The following is a 26,721-nucleotide window of genomic DNA, read 5'->3' as shown; positions in this document are numbered from 1 at the left end:
ATGGTGTATCTCAGACAGTCTGAGTTCACCCAGCTGAGCTGAAAAGGACTTCTCCCACTTAACACAATGCTACGCTACTCCAAGAATTCATAATTTGTGTCTTGTGGGTCTCATCTTGTCCATACCAATGTTCACCCCCCCATGTTATGCCTGGCTTGAACAAAAATCCTTGGGAAATCTTGCCACCATGTAGCTCAGCATCAAGTCATGGCAGCAAGATGTGCAAGGAGACACTACTGGGGCAGTACATTTCTGTTCTCTGATTGTCCAGATAAGTTAAAACAACCAAACAACCAGTAACACTTCCACTCTAGACACCTAGAATTGGGTTATATGACTTGCAGTCAGAAGATAGGAAGCCAGAGGACACCACCTGGGATGCTCAAAGGAAAAGTTTTGAGCCAGGAAGAACCGAGGCACTGACTAAGGCTCCCGTCAGGAAGGCAGCCTGATGTCACACTGGCAGTAGAAAAGTCAAGTGATAGTTAAAACATTTACCTGACTCCAGAAGCCTCCCAGGGCTTTTGGGGCATCTCTGGCCAGTATCGCCTTGTTTCTTGTTCTGGAAGTAGTCAATATCCTCATAACACGACTCGCTGTTTTTCAGCAGCAAATTAGCTCACATTGCAATTTGTATTACAGCACTTAGAAAAAAACCACATTCAGCTCCACTTTAACTGTTTTAACAGCACTCAGTAAGTCTCTCAGGAGCTCCCAAAAGCACTGCGTGTGCTGGCTGCTCTTCTAAGAGGCCCATCCATCTCTGTCCCTCTGCTCATTCCTTTACAGCTCTGCAACATTCTCATTTTTTTCTTTACTTTTAGGGCTATTTCTGTGGGTTTCATAACCCTATTCCTCTTACTCAGAATAGTTGGCAAGTGCACTCTGATTCTTCCACAAATCTTCCTCAGGAGTTTCTATCTCCCTGAGCCTCTGCGGTACCAACATGTTCATCAATGCCAGGGTCTTGAAACCCCAGGCCCTTCTCACCAGATTTTGGGGTCCACAGTACAGACATCAACTTCTGCAGATGTCCTTCCTCCACGAGGTATTCTGCATGGGTTTGGACAGAGGAACTCAAATCGATGGGCAGCTACAAATTGTTTGAAGTCTTGCCCACTGAACCAGCAGGTTGTTAGTGTCTGTGATTATTGCTGGGATCCCATGTCTGGCAAATATCAGACTAACATGAGTGATGATGGATTTGGTGTTAGATTTTCCACTAAAGCAATCCTAGGGCAGAGCAAATAAGCTAAAACTAAGAAAGAGTCGCTGTTGTATCACGCACACGTGGACCACAGCTTCAAGACGTCCTGATTTATCAGCACAAGTTCTTGTCTGCACTGCAGTTTCCAGCAAATTTCACACATTTCAAGATTTTTCTCTACGTTCACTTTGCATTTTTGGCCTAAATTGTTCCTTTTGGGTTCTTCTTTAGGGTCTTCTAGGTACACCCATTTAACCTTCCTGTACTTTCCTGAAACATTCAAAGAATTCAGCATGCCTGAAGCCAATGTGGTTATCTTCAGGCAGTTCACCGTGAATTGCCACAACACTTCAGCTGGAAGGGGGAATATTGGTTAGGTGTGTGAGTCCCTGGCCAGTGCACAATCACAGCCGTGATGGCTTTCAGTGACTTCTCATCCTCTGCTGCAGCTTCTGTAAATTTATTCCATGTTGGTTTTGAAACTGGATAATTCTTCTTGATCAAACATGCATGTATTATACTGTTCCCTGTATCAATTTCATGTACCGCCTCATCAAGTACTCTCAAGAGTATATCTCCTATCAATAGTTTTCTTGGTTTATTCTCTGCCTTAAATCCTACAACTGACATTGGAACTGTAAAACCTCTGTTTTACAGGAGAGATATCAGTCAGTCCCTTTGGTGCTGTGGATATAAGGTATCCAGAGTCAGGTTTTTGCCACGACCTGTGAATTAATATGTAAAATTTCTCGTCTGAAGCCCTGGTAGCAGGCATGCTTGCACAGTGACTTTCCATTCCAGTAAGTCCAAATACCTAAGAATTTTTCACTGAATTCCAGCATTCACATAAGAAATGCCTCATCAGGGCAGACCAAAGGTCCAGGTGGACCATACCCTTTCTAACTCCGGACTTCTTGTACCGGCAATGTTTTGTGGCAAGCACTTTGGCATTTCATCTCCTTGCTGTGGGAAGAAATAGTCTTGTACGTTTTGGGAACCTGTCTCCTTTTCATATAATTTTAAACAGTAAAATATTCCCATTATTCCAATGTAATGATTCTTGCATTGGGAACCACTATTAACTAGTCCCTATTTAGCTTCTCCTTGTCAATCGTGATTTTATAGACTCTTGCCTTCCTCTCAGTTGTTCATACAGGAACCATGCCCTATCTTTCATTACCCTCGCTGCTCTCCTTTCTGCCTTTTCCACTTCTAGTAGATCAGGTTTGAGACAAGGGAAGCAGAACTGCACGTGGTATTTCAAAGGGTTTTGCACAAAAACATGATGATATCATCTGGTTTGATCTATATTGGTTTCCTAACAGTTCCTAAGATTCAGTTTGCTTTTTTTTCTTTTTGGTTTTTTTGGGGGGGGTTTTTTGGTGTTTTGGGTTTTTTTGTTTGTTTGTTTGGTTTTGACAGCTCTTGTGCATTGAGGTGGTGCTTTCTCTAGAAACGTTCCAGCCCCGAGAGGTGGCAGTCAGCCTAGAGCCTACCACTGTAGATGTACAATTAGAACTGTTCTTTCCAAGTGCATCACTTCCCAGTCTCACACTTTTGCAACAATATTGTACCGTGCAAGCCAGAAAGACCTCCTCAAGACACGCATAAGACACAGTACAAGATGAGCCACAAAAACTCTGCTCTCCAGCCAATGAGATAGGCAATAAAATATTGCAATACAAAAACCCTTTCCTGGTAACACCAATGTTCAGGTGGATCTCCCAGCACTGGGGCTGGGGGAGAGGCTGGTACTCCTCAGCAGTCCTATATTTTTGCTTTGAGAAATCCTGTAGCGTGAGATTACGCTCTGAAAGGTAAAGTCTTAGCAGCTGCAGATGGAGATCTACCCATGAATGTCACCAAATAGCTCCTGTTGTTGGTGTCTTCTGCAACAAGCATCTAGAAATGAGGACCAAGTCCTTTCCATCCTCCCACCTTCGCTGTTCTCTCCTTTTGCAGCTCACTGCTGTTTGTACTTTAGTCCTTTTGTTAATGCCCCTTTCTCTCCTTGCTCTAAGCTACGCTAAGCTCCTGATGCTATCCATCACCTTGTGGCAAATTGCTGCTCAGTTCTTTAGCCCACGATTGCAGCAGGAAATTGGAACAAAAATTTAAATTCCAAATATCCGTTCATTTATTTTTTAAACATTCCCTTGAGATTTCAAATAAGTAAATCTGCACTGATACTTACCTTATTGAAACCGACCATTATTAATTTATTTTATAATAAACAATATATTCTTTATCACTATGTATCACATAAAAATTTTGATGGACCTATTCAATTCTTTACTTGTCAATAATGACAAATAACCCACACACACACACAATAGTGCTGTATGCTGATGTGCTTGTATATGGTTTATCTTTATAAATACTGGTAAAATAGGTAGGGAAATTACAAACTTGAAAATAAAAAGCATCAATATTGTTGCCTGAGAAAAAAAAAGAAAGGTTACATCCTCTTATATTGTCATGTAAATGGAGAAGAAAATCTTCATCATTTATGAGGAAAGCATGAGGGAAATGGGATCATTATATATATATTCAGTATAATTCAGTATAACAAAGCACTGTGAAGTACCAGTAGTAAAGTCTAAAATCTGTGGAAATCATTACTATTAATACTATACATTTTGATACACATTGACATCATGGGGAATATTTATTAGTAAAAGATAGAAGTGCTGTAGCAGTAATATCACAATAGTTACTCTAAAAAATTCCAGGTTTTATTCAGAAGGTTATATTTCGCTTAACATGTTTTTTCTGCATTTCTCCAAATTTTCAAGTTTTCTACATTAGACTCCACAAGGAAAAAAAAAAAAAAAAAAAAAAAAAAAGCAGAGGAGAAGCTGCAGAAGTCAGGCTTTTTATGGGTATTCCCACCTCTACTGGCAATACGGTGCGGCACTGGGACATCAGTCCAGGTTCCTTGGTTTGCTCAGTCCTGGCTTGCCATGAATAATCTGACTTATAAAAGTCTTGCTGCTTTAATGCCCTGAATGCTCATTCAGCTTTGCCCACCCTGAATTTGCATTGATTTTAGCCACAGATGGAGAAGATGTACTGTGGTGCACCCAGGGCTGTCCTGGTTTCAGCTGGGATAGAGTTAATTCTCTTCTTAGTGGCTAGTACAGTGCTGTGTTTGGGCTCTGATGTGGGAACAATGCTGACAGCACACTGATGGTTTTAGTTGTTACTGGGTGATGTTTATACTAAATCAAGGGCTTTTCAGTTCCTTGGGCCCTGCCAGCCAGAGGGCTGGAGGGACACGGGAAACTGGGAGGGGACACGGCCAGGAGAGGTGACCCAAACCAGCCAAAGGGATATTCCATACCATAGGATGTCATGCTGCGTATATAAACCGGGGGAAGAAGAAGGAATTGGGGGACATCTGGCATTATGGTGTTTGCCTTCCCGAGTCCCCGTTACGTGTGACGGAGCCCGGCTGCCCTGGGGATGGCCGGACACCTGCCTGCCCAGGGGAAGCGGTGAATGAGTCCCTTGCTTTGCTTTGCTTGTGTGCATGGCTTTTGCTTTACCAATTAAATTGTTCTTATCTCAACCCTTGAGTTTACGTTCCTTTCCGATCCTCCTCCCCATCCCTCTGGGTGAGGGGGAGAGAGCAAGTGCCTGCATGGGGCTGGGTTGCCAGCCGGGGTTAAACCATGACAGGGCATATCTGTTTAAGTAATGTCAGCCATAAGAAATATGATTTCACTTGTGTAATTTTAACCATCAAAAAGTCAGACAGGTGGTCATAATGACCTACTTGGGCATCTTTTACAGCAAGCAGAAAAGAAACATTTAGAGGAGCTATTGGTCCAGTTTTAAATACCCACAGAGCCCTCTTCAGCAAAGCTAGGTCATACGTATGCCGGTGGACCGTTTGAAGGCATCTCATGTAGCTTCCACCAGGACAGCGCAGAGGTATCCTTTGAGTGCGGAAGCACATCCGGAAGAGCCAACGTGTGCAGCATGTTGAGATGAGCTAGGCAATGCTCTGCAGTAACATCATGTGCAGTTTGGCACTGGTTTCAGGCTGCCCAGCAGTGGCCCGCTGAGGGCTGGAGCATGCACCATTGGGAGGTCTGTGGCTGCCGTCAGACAGACCACCCAGCCACCAGTAGCCAGAACAGACTTGCTGCCCAGAATGGTGGCCAGCAGCTGAAGCACTCCCTAATACTGTGCAAAAAGTACTTGTATCTTCATGCAGCTACCTTAATTGCAACAAAAAGGTATTTAAAGCCCTTTTACAGCGCAATTAATTTATCATCTTGAGCCAACTACTCAAGGTTTCATGGCAAGTCAACGAATTCAAACTTATTTGAATTCCTCAGAATGATTTACCATGATTTTGACTGTATATTCTTTAGACTTCCATTATTCTTTTATTAACACATCTTAAATTAAATATATAATTAATTACAGATACAACCACGGCTCTTTGTAACTGGTTTATTGCAAATCAAATTAAAATGTCATCTATCCATAGACCGTTTCAAAAAAGGACTTGAAAAGCTTTTAATTATCTTTACGCTTTTTAAAATATCATTAAATAACTATTCCCTCCACTCTCCAAGGTGTAACATCATTACTTGATGTTCTCCTACCAAGATTAAGTGTCTTTCAGGAAAATATGCTTTAGTCAACAGCATGTTTTGGCTTCAGAGGAGGAGTACCAGGGTGGAATTCACCAGTCTGTTATACAGCCAGTCCCATCTAATGGTCCTTTTGGCCTTGAAATCTGCAAGTGTAAAATTACCCCTCGCTTCCCTTCTCCAAATCAGTAGTTAAAAGATGGCAATCCACGAGCTAAATCTTGTACTTTAATTACTAGTCTTATGTTTACATAGGAACCAAGTAGTTCAAAGTTGAACGTGCAGTAATTAAAGTATTTCCAGATGTGTTCAGTGATCCTGCTCTGTTTTTACAGCCTCCAGTTGTCATATATTTCCCTTCAGCAGCTGTATTAGACACAAAAGTTAACATTTCTATTTTAAACTGTGTTTTTTGAACAAAAAATATTCCCGGATGTCAGAGCTGGTGTGACCAGTATCTTGATAATGAAAGCTCTGATCCAGCAAAACATTTCAAGATGATCTTAACTTTCAGTATTTGAATCACTGCCTATCGAGAGAAATCTCTAAACCCCCACAAACAGAGCAGAAAATTCCACAGATAATGTGAACCACATTGTGGAATTTAAAACAGGGGGCAAAAAAACTTTTCCACCAAAATCTGGTAAAGAAAACATTCTAATTTTCCTTTTAAAATTGTGCTGGTTTCCCCTTTTTTTTCCCTAAGAGGCTATATAATATGATTATTTATTTATCATGCTTTTGCTTTACATGGCTAAGTGAATACCGAGGACTGTTGACTTCCAAACTTACTTTGCAGATGAAACAAAAATAATGGCGTTATCAGCACATGAGTAAAATGTTCTTAGCATCAGAGGAAAAGTGCAAAGTGAAAATATAATCTCCACCCTGGCAATGCCTGAGAGCTCCTGCCCATCCCAGCAGGAAAATTACCAATTGAGTAACCCGCAAAGATGATAGAAGAGGTTTCTCATGCAGAGAGATGCGATGTAAGCAAGGGACCACAGCTGTAAAATTGCTAGGATGAATAAATTTGTGCACAATGCAAGAAAAAAAACCCAAAACTACAAACTCCAAAAAACTTCGCAGCAGCTAACAACTTGACAAACCTTTTTCTTTTCCTGATTGGTTTTGATAGGCCCTAATTAAAGTCCTATCTGGCAACTTTCTGTGAAATCAGAAGAGCTTAAGAGAGTCATCTCTCATGTTTCCAGGCTTCTGAGCCATTCCCCTCCACACACACACCTACCTCCACCCACTCAGGAGATTAAATATAACAGTCCAGACAAGATGAAATGCAGTGCTCCTACAGTTTTATTTGATTTATTAAAAGGAGAGAAGTAACCAAGTGGGAGGAAAATAGGTCAAACGTTCTAGATCCTTATGAAAAGCTAAAAGCATCACATCTGATTTTCAACATTTCTTTCAAATTGTGTTTTCAAGAAGGCACTAAGGTATGGGAGGGGGCTGGAGCCGAGGGAGGAAGCCTGGGTCAGTTAAGGATGCTGATGAGTGGAGGGAAAAGCAAAAAGATGGCATTTTGATTGCCAGGTGAGCATCCCACAGCCCAGAGGCACAGCAATGGTGCCAAGAGGCAGGAGAGCAGAGTGAGGCATTTCTAGCAGCAGCTATGCCCACACCTGTGATCCGTAGCTGCAGCTATCTCAGGGTCCTCCATCAAGTTGTATAAAACTCTGTCCTATGAGGGACATCTTCTCCTGGGCATTAAAAGGGAGGTAGGGAACTACTGAACAAGAAAAAGCATTTCCCCCCTCTCCTCTGCCTCTCTGGTTTCTGTGGGCCCCACCTCTCTGATTTGTCACAATGTCCCTTAATTCCATTTTTCTCCATAAAAACGTCCAGCTGTCTCATAAACCTCTCTTTGCTCTTTGCTTCAGTGGCCTTATTGGTTTTATTACTCTGCGTATTATCACACACTGGTCCTCTAAGGAGTACATCCTTTTTCTTCTCAGTGTAGGCCTTGCTGTTATCAGTCCTGAGATGTCCTACAGGTAATATTGTCCTTTAATTGACTACCAGTGGAAAATAGTTGGAGACCACAAACAGCTACTGAGTATGTGTTTTGTGATTAGCATTAGCAGAGTGCCCCTGTTTGACTATGTTCAAGTCAGCTTTCATGCCTGGCAGAAAGAAGCAATGACATCTGGTGGTTAGACACCGCAGTCAAACCAGAAAGTTCAGATAGAAATAGGGAGCGATTTTCCTACGAAAAATTTCCTGGGAAATGTCCTACCCAGGAGTACCAACAGCTTCTCCAAAACACGGAGTCTTTAAATCACAAGTTGGTGTGTGTTGGTGACTTCAGGAAGGTCACCAAAAGTAGATGCCAGAATGAAATCCTGCAAAAAAATGACTCTAAGTCCCCTCATAGCAACTTTGTTCTGGATTTGAGTTGGTCCTCCTGGCTCTGGGTCCCTGGGACAGATGCCCCAGCACAGCCCTTTCATCTCAGTCTTTCCTCCAGGCGTAGCACTCTGCATTCATCCTCAACACCTTCCCCTTGACTCCCCCCCGGCTGAGCCTACCTGCTCCTAGTTTCACTCTTTAGAAAACAAAACGCAAGTGAAAGAAAAAAAAAAATTTGCATAGGATTTTTTTTTGATCCTGTCATGTCACTTTTAGGAAGCGCTAGAGAGCTTCAACCTCCACAAAATAACGAAAGGCTTTTAAGAGATGCTGTCCCCCTGGGTCAGACCTTGTTGGCATTTTAGAGGTCAACCAGCATCTGTCTTCAGATTAGCTTTCTTGCATGTGACAAAGGACAAGCGTACCTTTAGAGCCCTACATCCTCTCACAGCTAGTCACAGGCTCATTTTCTCCATGTGTCCCACCAGGAAGCACATCCCTTCCTCCCATGTAGAGCAAGGGAGCAAAGCGCCCTTAGATTTATGACGGTGATCTCACATGCAACAGAATAAGATAAATAACTTTAGGCTACGTTAGCTCTTGCTAGGCTAAGCTTTTGCAAGAGCACAGGGTTGTGATGGGGGACAACACAGCCTGTCACATTGTCATGCAACAAAACTGAACCGCCTTTGAAACACGGCAGGTTCAACTGATTTCTCAAAATAACAAGGTTCTTCACCATATGGAAACCATTTTAATTCAAGAGACAGCTCTTTCACCAGGTGTATTCTCCTGGTCTGTTAAATAGACTCACAGCTGTGTGGGTATACCTTTCCTACAAATTTACTTTTGGCCCATCCATATACACGCCTACAAAGAGACCCCAGTCAGTGTTATGCTCATTCATGAGGTTGTCACATAAAGATTACCTTCACTTTCTTGGGAGCAATACAAAGTAAAACCTTTGCCCTTTTGTAATTTGGGACAGGAACAGAAAGCAAATGATGAATTAGATGGGATAAACCCATAGACCCACCCAGCAGCAAAGAGTAATGGTTCCTGATGCCACTCACAGCCCAAGGAAGAACATTTCCCACCACACCAGCTCAGCCGGTACCAGGGCCATACATGATTATCTCCACAATTTCTCTGTGATGATTTCTCAGGGATGAGGCAGGCTCTTTCTTTGATCAGGGCACTGACTGGCTGACATAACTCTGATCTTGCAGTGAATGGGGTGTAAGTATAAAACCAACAGATCACGCAAAATAGATACTTTACTCCCAAGCTGAATTTATAAATGGAAATTACAATGCTATGTGTAAGTCAACACAAAAAATGGAGTTCATAACTTGACACACATACATTCAGATTGGTCACATGAATATGAACAGAAAGTCTGAGATGTTACAAACAAGCAAAAAGTATAAGCTCGACACATGTTAATGGCTGATGTTGTTCGTGCTTTGTTATGCAGAAGGTGGGACTATATAATCTTAGTGGTGTCTTTAAAATCTATAAATAGAGCTCCCCTTGTGATTAAATCATCACACACCTCCATGAGGAATGGGAGTTATTGTCTCCCCTTTATTGAGTGTGAAATTAGGCACAGCTTTACACCAGTCATAATTACCTTCTCCACCTATGGGTTCATAATAGTTCACCACGTGGAAAATCTCCACTGGGCAAGTAATTCATGAAAATGACCATGACTCATTTTTAACCTCTCCCCATGACAAAATTGCCCAAAATGTGTAATTGTAGTCGTGCCCTTTCAGATGTCAGCAGGAAGGCTCTGGAGATAGAGATGGAAAGACAGATGTGGTCCCAGGGTGTTTCCAAGGGGCTGGAGGAAGCAAGAGGGTGGTTCTGCCTGTGAACCCTCCACTGTGCTCTGAAGGATGCGGGAGATGGGCTCTCCCCTGAGCCGGGAGGAACATGGGAAGGGGAGGTAGCTCCTGGGCAACCATCAGCCCAAGGCATGCTGAGAGGAGTGGTCTGAACATAAGGAGTTGCCTCTCATCACCAGAGTGAATTGCAAAGGGATTTTGTGCTTCACACAGCCACTTCAAAAGAAGGGAATGCTAGCTATATAATTTGGATTTCATATGCCAGGCCTCTGCAGAGACTGGATTCTCATCAGAAATGTCTCATAGAAAGAAAGCCTGCAGGAAAGGGCTATTTTACTTGCTTTTGAATTTTAATAGCAGACTATTTTGTACTGTTACCAGGCGCCTGGAAAGCATCTGGATTCTCTAGAGAAAAAGATCCCTGGGAGACATGGTGCATTTTTCCTTGTGTAGCGTTCTGTATGGGGATGGTGGTCTATAAATGTCAACATGCTCTAGTCCAGGAGTGACCAAAAGTCATTTTAACTGGGTTTGTCTTTAACCATGTTAAATGACATTCGTGACTGTAGTTATTTATTGTACGATAGACACGATTATCAGCGTGTCATGGCAAAAAGAACAGTAGAGAGTTGGTATGGGACAAGAGGTCTTGGGATATCTGGAATAGATGCCTTGAGTTTCTGTGTTAGATTTGAGATGGAGAGGACTTCAGGCAGCAAGAAAAGAGATCTAGGGAATTATAGCACAAAGGGTTCTAGGCAGGAGGGATTTGGCATTCCCTAACCTTCCTGCCTTGGAAAGTCTCAAATGGGAACCTACATGGGGGCAAGGACAAATCCCCATAGAACCCTGCTCCCACCTCCTTTTGCTGTGGGGGAAAAAAAAAAAAAAAAAAAAAAAAAAAAGCCTCCTGAGTGAATCTCTCTTCTGTGGAGGATCTCAGCATGGCTGCACGAGGAACTGAACTAGAAGGAACCCAGAGGTTGGTTTCAGCTCTGCATGTAGGTGTCTATGAGCAGGTGTCTACATTAGCCACATGCATGAGCTCCTGCTGAAGTACGTGAAGAGCTAGTCAGGGCACTGTGGAGTCAGGAGAGCAACTGAGGCATGCAGGTGTCTGCTTCTATACAGGCTGAATTGCTCCCTGGTCTCCACAGGGTGTATTGACTGGCAGCTCTATTTAGCTGCCTAGGCATATGTATTCCATCCATTTGAGATGCTCTGTTGTCCTACCTCATCTCCAGTTGCTAATCCAGGAGTGCACCAGTGTCTCACAGATTCTGTGTCAGACCTATCAGCCCTCTTTCAGAGGTCCCAGGTACCCCATAGTCTCTGTATTGCACTAAGTGCTTCCACACAATGAGCCTTAGACTTCCACTGACTTAATGCCAACCCTCTAGTAATGGGCATCTAGTCTAAGCCAGCCCCCTGGGCTTCTTTCATCCTCAGAGGAGGGGGTCGTGAGCTGTTGACCCCATCATTCTGTTGGCCACCTTCTGCACTGCATCTTCTCCACCACAGCTTCGTCTCCACTGTGGCCGATGGTGGAGACTTCACACAGTCTGTCCACACTTGTCACCCATCAGGCTCAAATGAGTAACCGAGCCCAGGGACTTGAGTCTCTGTGTGTGTCAGTGGATGACAGCTCTCGTGTCGGAACATGGCCCCACGGTGTGAGACAGCTGCTGGGCTTCTGAAGTACCCCTTCCTTCTCCTACCAACGCCCACAAAGCAGCAAAAGGCATCAGCCCTCATATGATCGGGAGTACAAACAGTGAATATTAACAGTAATATTGTGGTCAAATTCTTCTCTGTGATACTGAGTCCCAGGAACTCAAGTGAGCTGGCCTGGCAAAGGGTAAACCAGCATCTTTAACAACTGGAAAGCTTTTGGGTCTCCACTAAGCAGTCTTATCTAACTAATCCTCATCTTTCCCATGGAAGATGGGGAAAAAATTATGGATCAGGAAATGGAAGCACAGAAATGTTAAGTATAATGCATCAATCCACCTGGAAAACTACAATTAAACTCAGGACAAGATCTCTGGACCACTTGACTCCAGGCCAGTTCCTAACCCAAACTTAGCCGCAAGCCTTTTGCCTGGTGGCACAGGAAAAACTGCACTGCTTTTGGGCTTGGGCGAGTTTTGCTGCCAGCTAGAGGTCTGCAGCCTCCAGGGTTGTCTAAGCACCTTTTGCCAAAACTGAATTGTAATGTGGCTTATGCAGTTTTGCTTGATTTACTTTGTTCCTTTGATGTGTAAGGATTTAGTGACATGCTTAGCAATAGGGTAGCATGAGACACATTGCATAAAATCAAATCACTGCTGGGCCAGATGCTTCCAGATTTAAAAGCTTGATTGGTACCGCAGACACGTAACTGCCTAAATGCAGGCTGTTTCTCCTGAGACTCAGCCTGTGGGGGCTTCTCAGGACCCCTTTTATTCCCAAAACTGCAGTGACAAGGCTTAGAAGTCATCCTTTGAACCCCAAGGTGAATGTTTCAGGTCAGCAGCAGCTGATCTATAACATTCAGGCTGTACCAGTGTCTCTAAAGGTCTGCTTTCAGCTCTGATTCATCAACAAGCGTCACCATTCTCCCCTCCCTTCACCGCTCTGCCAGCTGTGGACATGGCCACGGTGACCTAGATACTTGTCACCTCCAGGCTGGATTTTACCTTAATTCAGAGTTGCTAAAACAGGACATGAAACAGATGGACAGATCCTAGCTGGTTCACATAGGAACTGCTTCATGCCCTGGGACATGTCAAGTGATGTTCGAGGTCTTCTGCTGGTGATGGGCCAGCTCACAAACACAGCCATGCTCTCCCCATGACCCATCAGCCACCGATTGAGCCACATGTCCTAGGGACAGGGCAGGTCCCAAATCTGAGGATGAAGGATGTGACATCGGGGAAAAAAGTGGGAATGAGGTATTTGCATTGCTGTTTATGAATATTCCACCTACCTACAGCTGTGGGAGCTTAAATATCTTTCTTAGTCTGTCTATGCCATCCCACCCCCCATCCCTTTCCATCCTCTCCTCTCCTCCCAATACCCTACCTCACCCTACTCTGACCTATTCCATGAGATTCAGGTGGGCACACACTGAATTGCTCAGGACACACAGCAAACACTCCCTGAACTCTTCTTTCCCAGGGATGGGATTCATATCACCCACATGTCAGCAATTAGTCTGAGTCCTCTAAGCTTTCCCTTCATGGCCAACTGAGAGACACAAGCTTGTCTCGATATCTCCTGACTCCTATTTTAGATATTTATCTTTGAAAGAGCAGAAACATTTTGGGGAGTCACTTACCCAGCTGTTTGTAATATGGGGATCCCATACTGCCAGCTTAGTTTGACTACCTAATATTTAGATTGCTAAAATGAATTGGGAGGCATTATTCCCTAGAAACCTCCGTCTCCACCACCAGGAACAATTAGAGCATGATACCAAAGAAACAATATCACCTTCTGTCCTTCATCCAGCTGTGGGCTGGAAACTGAGTGACCAGAAATGACAATGCTGCCTTTTTTAGTTTCCCATCATGATGTGTTACAGCGGCTCTTTGGGGCTGTGATCCTGCACAGTTCAAGCCAATAGAGACAGAGGGCCAAAGACTGACCATGAAGGGCTACCAGTATCTGTAAGTTATCGCTGCCTTTGAGAGTAAAAATTGTACTGCAGGGGGGAAAAAAAGGCAACAACCACAGCCTCTACAGGAAACAATGTGGAAACTTCTTCTGGTGGCTGACGAGAAGCTTGAAATACATTTCCTAGTTTTGCAATATTGGAAAGGTTCAAACAGTCTCGGTATCTCCTCTGCTCTGCTTTTGACAAGGACAAAATCTTGGACCATGCCCAATAGCTGCAGGCACTGAAGATGGCTGCTAGGGATTTAGGTTTGAGAATTTTGTAATGAAAATCCTCTTTTTGAAATATTGTCCCAGAATCTCCTATGAAACTACAAATAAATCACAAAGTGTCTCCTAAAGTGTCCTGGCATCTCTTAAGAACATAGATCATATCCTCCCCTTTGTACAGATCAGAGACCTGGTTCAGTTAATCATCAGACAAGGTCCATGTGCTCATGCAGAGTTCTCTGCTAGACCACGGCCTGACTCATCCCCCTTCAGAGCATCCCAGGTACAGAAATCATCCATTTGATTGACTCATGTGTCAAAAAACCTAGCCTTTTCTTCCTTGTTATCTGCACATGGTAAAGGTATTCCTGATAACAGAATCACTTATAATTAAATAATTCTTTTTTTAAAATCCCCCGTTCCACCCCTTATCTAATTCTCTTAATTATCTGGCCTATATTCCACTGAGAAGAAGTAATTACCACACGTGCTAAAATCCATCCCTCCATCCATCCATCCATCCTGCCTAAAGTATTTATGTCCATATCATGTGCCAATTCTCACCTATCACAGAAATCCTCCTCCCAGCAGCCACCCATTCCTCGGGAGCTCAGCTCTGTGCCTGAGGTGTTGTATAGAAGCAGGTTGTTCCAGCTGCCTGTATCTGTGAGCGCTCCGGTTGGATTAAAGGAGGTGGACAGTGTCCACCTTTGGAAGGCACAAACCAAGTTTAAAACAAAAGGCATCAAGCAAGCGTGAGAGAAATTCTTAAAAATAGGATGGGGACAACGGAGGTGCTGAAGCAGGAAAATGCACACAAGTAGCTCCACACAAAAGGTGGAAGTTTTGACTTAAATATTGCATTCGTACATAATCTGCCAGATAAATAAGTAGATAAAGAGTTGTTAAAAGTCGTCAGGACGATTTGGGGCACCCAGCCATGAACTGCCTGGTGCAGAAACGCTACCTGCCCTGGGTTCAGAGCAGTCCTTGGTGTGATGTTATGAGACCTCTGCTGTCATCTAGTGACAAAAGAGAAGAAGTAGCCGGGAAAAAAAAAAAAAGGAAAATCTTGGGATGAAAGAAATGTCAGCGCAGCTTGTGATGGGGGAAGCAGAAAAGCGTGTATTTTCACACCTGGAGCTCACCAGCAGCAGTGAGGTCTCACCTGTACATGCAGAGCCAGCTGAGATGTTTTCTAAAATGTTCCCCCCAGCACTTCAGGATTGCTCTAACTCCTCAAGCATCGCCTACAGCCAACATATCTCAAATTGGGTACATCTCTCCTAACTTCATCAGCCTGAGATTACCACCACAGGCACTCCTGTGAGCATGCACCTAGACTATTTCAGCTGTCTACTTCAGGATGGGACATCTTGCTCCCTATAGTAGCTTAGTTGTCTCCATTAGCTACAAAGGGAGTGTGAACAACAGATCAGATGTAGACACCTGTATGGCAGCATTATAGATAGTTGGGTCAGATGGCTGCTGTCCCTTCAGGCACTCACCTGAAGAACAGGTCAGAATTTCTCCTGAAGTGTTGTTATCCCTATCCTCACATTTGCTGATTTTGCAGGGGGAAAACTCATACTGAGCATCCCACAGAGCAGCTGACCACGAGGCGGCTTCTTCCTTCATATAGAGCAAGGAACACCTCCAGCCTTTAGGGGACATGTCCCTTATGGGGGCAAGCCAGAGGCAGCAAAGAGCATCATTGGCAGCTGAGAGAGGCTGAAGGCAGCAGAGACTATCCAGAGTGAAATGAGGCATGAGGAAAACAAAAGCTGATGGGGCCTGCACAGAATGAGACATCAGAAGATCGGAGTTCAAATCCCATGCATGACCTTGACCTTCTGTGTGATTTAGGACAACTCGTTTCACCAGTGTAGCCCAGTAGCACAACAGGATATTGGTTTCCCATGGGAACTCTCCAAAAGCATTAAAGTTTGGTGGCATGAAACACCACAGTGATGCTGGGCACACTAGCCTGCAGATACTCCCAATTTCAAAGAAAATTTGGGTTTCACCGACACAGAGTTGGTTTCCTGTCCCTACTTTTTAAATCCTATAGTCGCACAGTGGTTAGAAAGGCTTAGCTCTTCTCTTGTCAGCAGGGCTGAAGCAACTGAATCGGAATTTTGCCTTTATTTGCCTTTCCCCCACAGTATTCTTCAGCCATGTTGCAAAAGTGGGCACAAAACACGACCAACGCTGCCCTGCTCTGCTGGTAACAGGCCCTCAGTTCCTTCTGCGTCTCTATGAATCACTTCATTAGGTTCACAGACCTGCCAAAGGATATTTCAGAGATTTCCTTTTAAGCCTGGAAAATAAAATATTAAGCACAATCAATCATTTCTCTTGACAGCTTCTTTGTCCATGAACTACTTCTATTCATTAGAAACCATTTATTTAAAGGCCACAGTGCGTGGGAGAGGGGTAGGTACTATAAAAAAAAAAAAGAAAAAAAAAGCAAGTCACTTCTTGATCCTAACACTGAAGCAATGGTCTAATTTTCTTTGTTTTCCTCCTAGTCACATACTTGAGGCACAGCCATGCCTTGAATAAGGCAGGAGCATTACGGATGCTCAACAGGGTCCCAGCATCTAGTGCACCATGCTAAGGGCAAAGACTAGGTTTTCACAGCGGATAATTTTTCACTCACACGATCAGCAAGAGAAGCTTGACAACAAGCCCTGAAATGACTGAGAAATGCCTTTCTGCACCTGCTGAGGTCCTGATGCAAGCTCTGAAAGGATGACTTCATGCCAGGAGCTTAAACCTCAGGGGGTCTGAAGAGCACGAAGCTTCTCAAGACTAGCCAGTTCTGGAGACCGCATTGGGCATCAGCAGTGACACAGGTTCATGCACCCAAACAAACTCCTCCTGCTACCCCAGAAAGTAGCAGAAAATCTGCTGCCATGTCTGTATTTTCAGGCCAAGTGGGATATTTCCAAGCAGGATTGAGGGTTCTTATGCTGTCCCGCCAGTAAAGGCAAGTTGAGGGTGAGGGCAGGGCCATCTCAGCTTGCCCCGTTCTTTACACTCCTCCACAGCATGGAGCCACAACATCTCTTCCCTGAGAATGGGTTTCCATACAGCTGAAGGGATGCTGGAAGAGTTGGCAATGCAACTCACATCACCTTGGAAGGGGCTGCAGGGCCCCCCAGCCCAAAATAGTTGGTGTCCGCATGGAGAAGTGGAAAGACATAGAATGCAGTAAACAAAGGCAACATTTCACAGCAGCACATGGTGCAGGCAGCTTGCTTCAGGTAAATATGCCACAGATGAATAATAAAAAGCATCCCGGTTGCTTGAAGCAGAGGCTGTCATGGAAACCCTGGCAGTGAGCGGCATCGTTTAGGGGAATTGTTTAGGAGTGACAGAGAAAAGGGCATCATTTCTTGGGAGGCAGGAGGATTCAGAGATGAAATCCACCAAGAAAGGCTGAAGTCTGGGCTCAGGAACTCTTCAGCAGGTTTCCCACCCAGCCTGGGATGAACCACAGTCTTTCAGTACCTGTCCTGCAAACTGGGGTGGATTTTCCCCTGTTAGATCTGTTGAAAGGGTATAAGCCCTTCAGGGCAATAAACATCCCTTGCGTTAGTACTTAGGCTACCGTGGGGGAGACTTTGTAATCATGAAAAGGTGGTTGTTGTGGATACCCACCATGAGGTTTGGCAGCAGAGCCTGAAGGAAAAGTGGTAGAAGGACCCTGCGCACACCACCTTCCTTCTGAAACGTGGTCCAGAAGGCCATGGCTGGTGCTGCGCTCTCTCCAGACCAGCATCCCTCAGCACTGAAGGCTCAGGGCAGCTCCATGCTCTCTGTTTGATCTGAATTAACACTAACCCCCTTTTCCAAACCTGATTTTATCGCCTCCTTATTGAAAGGTAGCAAACCAGGATGCTCGTTTTGCTCTGCCAGCTCACTGACATGCAAGCACCCTCCTCCTGGCATTTGGTGCTGGGGTTTATGTCTTACTTGGCATCCCGCAAACCATTCCAGCACGAGGGCAGACAACCCACTAAATGCAAGAAACTGCCCTCCCTTCAGTGCCTTTTCCACCACGCTTTGCTTCCAGGCAGCCTGAGCTGTTTTGTCACTTTCTCAAAAGGAAAGCGCTGCGGAGTCCCCAAACCTCACAGCAGCAGGGCGCTGGAGATAAGGCAGGGAAAATATTTCACTTGCAAGGAAACTGCTCATCTCGCACTAACGTCCCCATCCTCTGGAATCCAAGGCAATAATTACAGCAATTTGTAGATAATTATTTGTTAATTAAAAACAGGCTTGCTGGGTACAGTTACCAATTTCCTCCACTGGCTGCATAGGGCTCTGCAAGGAGACACTGGGGGATTGCCAGTTTTGTAAAATCACTTGCTTGTTCAGTTCGGAAAAAAAGCCCCTGGTGGGTCATCTCCCCCCTCTCCCCACATCCTGGCAGGTCTGATTCATTTTCCTAAGACATCCCAGAGAGATCTGTGTCTGGCTTTCCCTTGGTGACTTCCAATGAAGGTGACTGCTGCATCCCTGCGCTGCAGCCCATTTCCCCAGCTCATTTTATGACCCTGTGCTCACACAGATTCATTTTCAACCACATTTAAATTAGTAACTCCTAAAGAAGGAGCTGTGACCCCAAGTTGAGGTCATGAGCCTGAGAGAAGCTCACCTCCATCCCATTTTTATATCAGCAGTAATAAATGAACAGTGTGTAGACGGAGTTACAGCTGGGAACAAACCGAAGCTGCTGGCTTAAATAGTGCTGTTGGGGACAATTATTCTCCCCTAGGCTGGGCAGCCTGTGCTTCATGGTGGCTTCCCAGGCGTAGTTCCATGCCAGCTGTGAGAAGAAGCAATGACAGGATTGCAGATGTTCCCCCTAAATACTGCATCCACAAGGACTGTGTCTCAGGATGATGGCCTTCATGATGTGCCAGAATTTTCAGTCTTGTGAGGCCTCTGTCCCTGTTTCTCTTGCGGAGCACACCTTCTCCTGGGCCCACTATGATCCACCAGCCCACCAGCCTGCTCCAGGGTCTCCCACAGCTCCAGAGCCAGGAGGAATTATTTAGCCCTGGAAGCAGGAAAGTCACATTGCTCCTGATCTGCTGCTGCTGGTGAGATGGCTCTGGGCGGTCACTTCAAAAGTCCCTTCTTCTGTGGTACTGAGGAAACAGCTCACAGAGATCTGAGAGCTGGCTGTGTGGGTTGTACACCAAAATAGTACCAGTAGCACCAGTATAAATGCTCACAGAAAAGCAAGTCCACGGAGGAAGTACGGTGAGAAGATAAAGTAAGCAGCCTTCTCCTCCTGGTTGTAGCAGAGCAGCTCGGAACCATAGGGACAAGGATGGGACCAAGGAATAGCATGGCAATTTTGGCATCACGTGCCCAGAAGCAGATTGTTCCCATCCCCCTCAGCAAAACAGTGGCGTCAAGGAGAACAAACCAGTGATAATGGGGAGGGGAAACAAATTAGACTGTCAATATCCTCTTCATGGAAATAATCTCACAGGTTGTTAGTCACACAGGCCCGGCTTTGCCCCTCTAATTTTCCCCTGTACGTGGGCTTTCGTGTTCCTCTCATCACCTTAGCAGCTGAGTGCCTGCACCATGTGCAGAGGAAACACAATTAAGCAAAGTGGATGGATGTCATGATATATGGGACAACGTCTCTGCTTCAGCAGCACAGAAAGCTAGCAAAGAGCTGAGATTAAACACCGGGTTAATTAGTACATTTAATTAGCTCTCAGTTATTAAATCCTTTTGGACCCTTAGATAAATTCCTCAAAGTACAAAACATACCTTAAAAATGCTATTATTTATTCCCTTCTTTCCAGGTGGGGCCAGGGCTGGGAAGCTCCAGCTTTCCTCCTGCAGCTTCATGCAGGAGTAGAGTCTGTCCCAACCTCAATGGCCCAGCACCAGTCCCTGAGATTACCATCGAATTTATAAACCTGCCAATTTGAAAATTCACAGTTCTTCTGAGAGGGGAGGAGGCAGTACCCTGCTAACGTGGCAACAGTAGGAGGAAAGGGAATAGTGTTGGCAAAATGCAGGGAGCAACAGCTCCTCTTAAGTCTCAGAGACAGAAAGATTCCCAAAGGCTTGCTGTGGACTTAGTCACCCAGCAGTGTGTCCCTTTCCATGCTGCCTTCCTCTGTGGCTGCAGCAGACAGGCATGGCAGCCTCAAAGGAAAAAAAAAAAAAGCAGAAATGGCTGGAGGAACTTCTCACACAGGCTTTGCAGCATTGCCAGTCACTGTGCCAGCTAGACTGAGGAATAAGAAAAACTTCTCCAGGCTCCTGTTAGCAGTCTCCCACATTCGCCCCCCTAAATTATTTTTCTGTGGTTTCCATTTTCATCCTAACAGTCCGTGGATGCATCTTCACTTCGAAGTCCTGGAGCAGCTGCCAGCCTGCCCCTTCTCACCATCATCTCCAAGTGCACAGTGGTCCCACCCTAACCCACCACACAAAGCTGCAAAGATAAGTTGAGCTTCAGAGAGCCCATGGCGGCCCTGCCAGAGGCTGTTCTGGTAGAGGATTTATTTATGGGAGGGGAATCCAATTTCTGAGCTGACCTTAGAGACCTACCCAAAGCATTTATCACTCGGATAATGTGGAGCCCTGAACAACACAGATGCAAGTTGCTCAGGCTCTAGGCAGGCTGGAACACTGATTCCTACAGAGTCAAACCTGTACGCTGTTGTCATCATAGTTCACTAGGAACTGCTGTTTGGATCTACGGAAGGGGGTTTCAGCCTTTTCAGCACCAAGCCCTTTCTTCCCTAGCTATTAACAGCTGTGACGGAGGGAAGGGAATTCAGGTCCTCCTGATGCTGCTGACCTAAACCCATAGGTTGGGAATTAATGGGAGCAAAGGGCTACCACTGGCTGTGGCTTTCTTAAGGGAGTTTGCTTAGGAAAAAATAACAATACAGGATTAAGCTGAGGGTTATTCTCATTGCACCATGAAAAATTTCACACAACAGTGACTTACCCAATACTTGTTTGTGATTCTGATAATCTTAAATTATTAGAAAGGAGAAAGCAAAGGCTGGGGTAAGATACTGTTACTCAGCAAACCAGCATTTTGAGAACAGGAACGCAGCTTTCCGTAAGATAATGTTCTCCCTTTTTTCCCCCTGTGCCGTTTCAAAGAAAGGTATTCAAGCCTTCTATAAATAAGTATGAATGTATTTGCTTCTCAACTCTACAAAATATGTCTGCAACAAAGCAATGTGGAGACATTTGGGGATGAAGTAGCTAATTTGATACTCATAAGAAACCATAACCATAGCCTAGGACTGTATCTCAGAGGACTGGGCTGACCTTTCAGCAGCTGATGATAGTTCTAAAATGGCTTCTCATCACTGAAAGCCCAATCTAACATCAGTTAAAATAAATTAAAAGCTATCACTGGCTTCTGCGGATATTGGATTAGGCCATATAAAACCCACTTGAATGCTGGGAACCCAAGGAAATTATCATGGTAAATCTAAATTCTAGCGAAGCCTTACATGCTTTAAAACATCTCTCTGAAGCCCCATTAAGAACAGGTTTCTACTTAGCTATGAATAACTCACCTTTCTTTTTCTTCTGAAAGATGATGAGTACCACCACAATGAAACTTAAGGCCAGCACAAAGCTCAGCGTTGCAGTCACCTTCTTGCTCACAGCAGATCCAGAGCATGTTTCTGCTGGAAGAGCAGCCCAGAGAGTAAAGGCCCAGGCTAGACATTGATTTCCCCAAAAATATATTTCCTAGTTTCCTTCTCTCCCCATAGAGCTAGAAGCAACCTTCCTCAAGATTTTGTGACCTCCCCATTTCCAGTTGCTTACCCCAGGCCATGAGGATGGGTGCTGGTAGGCTGACATGATCCACCTGGCAGGCACAGATATCCCCTTGCTTAGGTGTGACTTCCAAAGTGACCAGCGTCCGGAAAGACTGATCTCTGTTTAGAAGGAGGTCCTTGTACACAACTTTATCTATCTCCTACTGCCCATTTTGAACCACTTGATCTTTATTTCAGAAGGATAAAACCTTGTTGCAGAACCGTCTAGTTGGGATAGCCCCATGGCTCCATTTGCATGGGAAAATTCTTCACTCTGCATTTAACTGAAAAAGAGAAAGAAAGGGATGGAGACCACTGGCCAATCCTTCTCAGGAGTCATTCCTAGCAACAGGACCTATGGACATCATATGGATTTCTCTTCTAAAGCCATTTGTCAACACCTCCTTTGGTCCAGACCCACTGGATTCAACATGACCTTGCATTACATGTCTCCCAGCCACATTCACCTTTAGTCCTCTTTCTTTCTTCCCCCAGTGAAGGACCATCACAGAAGATGAGCTCTGTTTCTACCAAAAACATCTCCCATCTCTCAGATGGGTCCATTGCTCCAGGAATTTGCAGGAGGGGAGGTGCATTTGCTGGGCTTGGGAGTCCTGTCCCATGCTTTTCTACAGGGCTTCTGCAAGTCATTTCCTTCAGTCTTAGACTTATAACAAAGAAGTTAACTGCTCTGCTCCATGGCACTCATTCTCCTCCTGCCCCACGGAACTCACACCTATCTCGCACCATTCACTAAGCTCCCCTGACATCACGTATCTGCCAAATAGGAAGGTAACAGAGGGAGGTCAATGTGGTCCCAGGCCAGGGAAGTCAAGTTTCCCCATGCCACTCTCTTTTCCTCTCCTCCAAAGATTCACTTCTGTCCATCATGCTGAGTCCTCCTCCAGTTATAGCTGCAGCATTTCTCCGTTGAAGCCCACAAACAGCCAAGCTGCTGCAGCCTGTTCCAATACTCAGCAATCACCCATCCCACCCCTATATGGGCCACGTAGAAACCTACCTCACTGTTATAGGAACAGATCTTCTGTCGGTCCCAAATGAACCTGTCCAGGTACCTTACCTGCTGCTGAGTGCCATTCGCGTAGTGACACTCCTGGTTTTGCTGCAACATGAAATGCTCTGGGTGAAGACGCATGGGACAAGGCCAGGATGGACATCTTGCTGCTGCTTTCCTTTGTCCCTGAATGTCCAGGATCTCTGCTCACCTGGAGAGTCTGTATGAAAAGCCATGTTGCCCCTCATCCCTATCATCACAGGTTGTGACAGGAGTCACAAATCAGGTTTTGAACCCAGGAATCCCCAGAGAAGCCATTGTTCCTCAAGTAGGAGAAAAAAAAGTCTGAAGAGAGAGCTAGACTGCTAACAACCACATCTCAGGTCAAAGTAGGAACTTCTCAGCAAAGCTCTGAGAGGAGGAACTTGAGGAGGGGATTGAACAGCCCCTTACTATGGATCCATTATCAGAATTGAGCAACATCAGTGGTAATCAGGCAGGCAAGAGTTCAATTCCTGCCTTTCACTAGAATTTTTTCTGGAGGAAGGCAGAATAAGGGTTTCATCAACCGACACCACAATGAGTGCTGTCAGAGCAGAACAGTCAACAAAGCAGCTCAGATACTGCTGTGCAACTCCCAGGGCTCCAGCCCCGGGGTGTTAGCTCTAGGCTGGCTCCTTCCTGGGGCCCAGGGGTGCTCTCAGAGGACTGTGAATACAGCCTAGCCCCAACAGACCAAGCCTAGAGCATCTCTGAGCATTGTGTTTACTCAGCCATCAACCTGGGCAGAGTGGCGACATGACGCTGGCCCTCTCATGAAACCTAAAATCAGCGAGGCCAAGTCATGTGTTACCCTCTGACAGAAGGACAGGGTCTCCCCTTTTCTTCATCTGCTGGGAGGCATAAAGAAAACTTTGGAGGACACAGAAAGAAGCAGTTTTTGCATCTGCTTTTGTTTTGGTTTCAGTGAAGGGTTCAGAAAAAAACCCCAAACAACTGGAAGTTGAGACAGAAAGAATGAAATATCTTAAACTAATGGTTTGCTTAGGGAAAATCAGCTTTATTTGTGGAAGGAATGAGCTACATATTGTATCACATTTCATTGAAAAACTACTGCTGTGAAACAAAGGACAAATGTGCTCCATTTCAGGTTACCAAGACATCTCTGAAAAAAAGGCCAGCACTTTCTAATCACAGTGTCCCCATTCCCACATCCAAAACACAGCAGGATGTTGACTGTCTTGTGCATCTAACTTTCAGGCTAGGACCTTTAAGGACACCAAAGGGAAAGGACATCCACTGATAACAGTGAGAAGGCTTCATAACTGTGGGGAGTCTGTCAGATTGAAGAACTGCATATTATCCATAGGTTAACAAGGATGTATCTGCCTTAATCTTATACCTTTTGGGAGGACATGCTTATGCCTGCATGCATAGTCCTTTATCTGCCCAGAAGGCACTATGTCGAGCTTCAAGCAGAAGGTACAAGTTGATCTCCTGGCAATGTACTCAAACAGATGCTGGACTTTTCTGGGGATGCTCAGGACTCCAGATCAGAGGTCCATGAACAGCGGACACCGTTGCTGATAAAAGCCCTCACTGAAAGAGCCCTCGAAATCAGAAAGAGATGCCACTGCAGGGAAACACATCTTCAAGGCTCTCAGAAGGAGAGATGGAAAAGATATCCACATGGCCAGCCCCGAGGGGAGAGTTTTCCTTTAACAGCATCTCGAATTCCGAACTATATGGACAAACCAGGTTCATGTCATCAGACGCCAGGTGAATGAGAGTCATTTTGGAGGAGGCAAGATTGGATTCCTTGCTTTGTACCACTCCCACCTTGTCCCTTGCCTTTCTTAGGCAACTCCCTGGCCACATCTGAAGGATCTGGGGCTAAAAGCCCCAGAATCAGAAGGGAACAAGGACAGATTCAATTCAGAAGCAGAACTGTGTAGATGGAGCTTTTCCTCCCCCACCCACTAGAAAGGATGAAATGAAAGAACAGAAAGGCATGGGTGAGGAGGCCACATGAGGAGACAGTCTGGAGCTAAAGCACCAGGCTGAAACACCCAGAGAGCAGGCATCTCAGAGCACCCCTGCTGCCAGGTGAAAGCTGGGCATTGCTCTATGGATGGTGCCAAGGAGATGATGCCCTATAAGAATAAGGCTGATTCTCCATTCCTGCCCAAAAACTGACGCTGCCTGCTTGGAAGCCCTTTCCCACCACTGCTCCATGACACAGCTCCTACGTCCAGCTAGGACTGTACAGGAGAATCATTATTTCTCACCGTCCTTTGAAACTCCCTCCCTGCAGACACCCTGACAACTGGTTTCCTGCCTCCCAGCCCAGACTTACATTACTAATGTGATCCGCAAACAGCACCAGTGTCCTCTGGAGAGCTTTTAGAAGAGCTCTGCTCTGCAGGGAAAGAAATAAAATACATATTCAGACACTGCCATGTCTTTGTGGGCACCTGAAATAGCTCTAAAACACCCAGTTCACGTACCAGAGAGGGAACAGAGCTACGAGTTAGCTCCAGCACTGCATGGACCCATATGGACCTATGGAAATAACCTGAGATCTGGGGTCATCACTGAGGCTATGGTTCACGTTACTACATTGCCAAACTGCTGGCCAGTGAGGACGGCATCCAGCAGTGAAACAAGGGTGGTCAGCTCTGTTCGAAATAAATCAATGTTTGTTGGAGAGCTCTGGGAACACAGTAGCCCCTGTCTGTCCCCCTGTCATCTTAAAAAAAATTGCTGGAAATTGTGCCTGTCAGCACATGAACACTGTCTGCAGTCCAGAAGCCTGGAACAGCTCACAGCAACATAAGTAAGTCTCTGCAGTATCGGCCCCAGGTGAGGAACTTGGCAAAAGGGAGTATGGAGCAGATCAGGGCGTATGGAGCAGCAGCTGAAGTGGACCTGAGCTCCAAGGGCAAGAAAAGCCACCTGAGAGACTGTCAGCTTTGCACTCTGCCAGTGCTTCATTGTCATTTTCTTTGGGGGACTGATGGACCAAATCCCTGCCCTCTCCAGTGATACCGTTTGGTTTTTAGAAGGAAGGATATTCAGCTGGATGGGAAAAGTCCAAGTTCACTCCTAGAAATTTGAGGCCAGACTTTCTTGTGTTACCCCCTTCCCACAGCTGGCCCTGGATCAGACGGGTCTGAGGGGAAGAACCTTACCTCTTCCCTGGTGTATTTAGACACTGTCATTAGTGTTACTCCCTAATTATTCCCTATATTAACTGTTTATACGGCCTGGAAAAGCTTTTATAAGTCAAATAACCCAGTGGGTTATCCTGGGTAGTATGGACCAAACTAGACAGGAAAAACCTATAGCTGAGACCAGCAGTAAACACACTGTCTGTCACAGGGCAGAGAGAACACATGCACTGAACAGTCATTACACACTTATTTAATTCTCATATTAAGCCAGGAGTTCCCTGAATGGTAGAGACCTGATTTCCCACCAATTTACATTCCATATCTCTGCCTGAACACTGCAGCAGTACCAGCTCCTTCCTGCACTGTGATTCTCTAAGAAACCACATCACCACACTACCAACATACAGCAAAGCTCAATGCTGGCCCTTAGAGGAGGGGATGGTGATTGGCATTAAAACAAATCTAATTTTGCTCGCTCAGGAGCATCAAGACACATGTGTCCCTGTGTTTCCGTCCAGCACTGAGGCAGTAACCTGTGTGTGTCCACGTGGTCTGCTTGATTCCTTGCAGCGGCACGGAGGACAGACATTGGACAAGTTGTCCTTGTTGGCTGAGGACGCATTTCTAGCCCTCCCTGCACCTACCCTCCCTGCACCCCTCCCTGTGGTCTCCTGTCCTTCCTCTGAATGTCTTTCTCAGCCAGTTATGTCCATGCCCCTGCTCTGCAGCTCTAATTCCTCAGGACGGCTTTTCAAGGCAGCTCAGAGCTCAGGTCTAGACTGAGAGCCACAGGTGGGGAC

The sequence above is a fragment of the Falco punctatus genome, assembly GCF_963210335.1.
Source record: "Falco punctatus genome assembly, chromosome: 2".
Lineage (NCBI taxonomy): Eukaryota > Metazoa > Chordata > Aves > Falconiformes > Falconidae > Falco > Falco punctatus.
This window is presented reverse-complemented; position numbering follows the sequence as displayed.